We start from the raw sequence: 2,779 nt of genomic DNA, 5'->3' as shown, positions 1-2,779 counted from the left end.
GGGGATGGATTTTCCCATGGCAAGATGGACGTAAATAACATCTGCCCTATCACAGGGCATGGGCCTTCCTGTTTGCTCCAGTCCCCACCGGGCCTGCTTCACACAGTGTGTTATACCCAACTGGCCCCAGTGAATAGCTGAGGTTGCAATCCTATTTTGGATAAAAAACCAGGACAAAGGAAGTTTACCAGCTTCACTGCCCAGTTGAAAATGATTTCAATTGGAAAGAATTAATAAGGATTAAATGCCCAAAAGATATACTCCCCTCTACAGACCAGAGAGGAAATTGGGTAAGACAGAATAGCAAGAGTGATACTCTCACAGAGTTTCTATATTAGCCAGGCCTATAGACTATAAAACCAAAACAAAATACTGCTACTAAACAAAAGGACTTGATTTTAAGCAAACTTGGGTAAGACAGAATAGCAAGACTGATGTTCTCATAAAGTTTCTATATTAGCCATTCCTATAGACTATAAAACCCAAACAAAATACTGCTCCTGAGCAAAAGGATTTGGTTTTAAGCAAACTACTTAGAAAGTTTTTCCATTATTGTGTCTATCAGAAACTAATTTTTTGGTTTTAAAGTTCAGTACATTGCATAATGTGGCCCAAATTCTTCACCCCTCCCTGTATGAACTGCCCTCCCACTCTAGGTAGAATTACCAGCCCAAGCCCATGGCTCTGGGCTCAGCTACAGGACTTTCTTTGGTCAATGGGATTTTAGCGGACATGGCACAAGCAGAGGCTTGACATGGGATTATGCACTGAGACTTACTTTCCTGCAACTCTTCATCCCTTCTTTCTTGCTGTCCTGCAACTCTTCCTGAGTATGAGGACATACTCAGGCTAACCTGTGGAAGGTGTGAGATCCATGATGCCCCAGTGTCTTCCAGCTTAGCTCAACAGACTAGCCAGCTGGCCACAGACAAGTGAATGAGTCTAGCCACAATAAGCAGACAGCTCAGCTGATCCACTACACGAGCAATTAACTGTTATTGCTGTATGTGTACAAGATTTAATTTGTTATGCAGCTAAGGCTAACTGATATATACAGTTCATTAATAAACCATTTGATTTAGTTCAGAAAATAGTTAATTTTCTGAAGTTTCCTCTCTACTCTACTTGAGAAAACAGGTTGGTTTCAGACTACAGAGATATGTGACAGTCTTCTTGTGGTGGAAGAAAAAAGAACAATCCAAGTTAGGATGCACAAAAGAAGCATAAGCAGCTGATATAATGAGTGACAGGCTAGCAGTCTGAGAAAGAACAAATTCAAAGCAATTATAAATAGCAGCAGGGGCTATGTAATTGTCCCCCATAACAATTTCAGTTTTTCATAAGAACCGAGATATTTCTTAAATATATCATAAAGCATATTTGTTTTCTTCCTCCTAGTCTTTGAAAGAAAACAGAAACTCTTTCTCTTGACTTTCCTAGTGAACAAAACAACACTGACAATTTTGAGAAAGGACAATATTTCTTACTGTCATTTCTACCTTACATTTGCATACTGCCTTATAGCTCAAAGTACTTCATTAGCATTTTCTCATATGACCTTTATTTCAATCCTGTAAAGTTGATATAATTACAACTTTACTTTTGCTACTAAAGGAAAATAAAGCTCTGAGTAAAGTACTTGCCCAAGACTGCTTTGCTAAAAAATTGCAATAATAAAACTAAAATCCAAATGTGTATCTAAGCCAAAGAATTGTACAAATTCCAAATATACTGCCCAAACAACAAAATGTTTCCTTTGTCCTTCCCTACCATATTTCTCATGATCCATCTCTCCCTCCCTCTCTCCAGAAATGTATTTTTTTTTTTTTTTAAAGATAACTGGTAAGGGGAATCTTAACCCTTAACTTGGTGTTATCAGCACCACACTCTCCAAAGTGAGCTAACCAGCCATCCCTATATAGGGATCCGAACCCATGGCCTTGGTGTTATCAGCACCACACTCTCCCAAGTGAGCCACGGGCCGGCCCTCAGAAATATATTTAAGGCAAGAATATTCCTTATGTGCTCATTAAGTTAGAACTATAGGATTATATAATGAATATAAAGATAATAAAGTATTAAATATGTAAATCTGCTGTAAACCCAACTTTCTAAAGCTATTTTAAGATTTCTTCAAAATAATCCTTTCTGTTGTTAAGAATAATTACAACCTCTTTCAGGCAGAAAAATGTTCCTATTTTTTCAAAAACCATATCTAGAACCTTAAATTTCTAAAAAAGCATTTTCTTTTTGATATATTTGTATTTCTTATTTCTCTTTATTCCCCACTGTTCTTTAACTTTATATCTTTTTTTCTTTCGTAATTGAGATTTTATTGGTTGTGTTGAGGATCATTACACAGACGTTTCAATTTGTACACAATTCTTAACATACATACCAAAAACTCTAAAAAGCCAGGCATTGTGATTTTTTCTAAGTTATTCCAGTGACTTTCCAGCTTCAAATTTGGAAGCAAATTTTCCTTAAGAGGATATCAAGTACCAGTATCTCCAGATGTTGGTAAGCGGTTACATAAGTCCCACTAATTCACAATTTAATATATACACTACATACTCAAATTTCAATCATTCACAACATAGTAACAAAATTATTAGGAACACTGGAATAAACAACCAAAGATGTTACAGAGTACATACAATTCTGACAGAGAGAGCAATGATTAAAGAGTGGTGTTAAGAAGCAATTCTGCTAAAAACAACATGGGAATAGAAGTAATTTTAAATACTCAAGACACATTAAATTTACAACTGTGACTCCA

This window comes from Galeopterus variegatus, unplaced genomic scaffold (genome assembly GCF_000696425.1).
Source record: "Galeopterus variegatus unplaced genomic scaffold, G_variegatus-3.0.2 Scaffold1653, whole genome shotgun sequence".
NCBI lineage: Eukaryota > Metazoa > Chordata > Mammalia > Dermoptera > Cynocephalidae > Galeopterus > Galeopterus variegatus.
The sequence above is the reverse complement of the archived record's forward strand: the minus strand, read 5'-3'. Positions refer to the sequence as shown.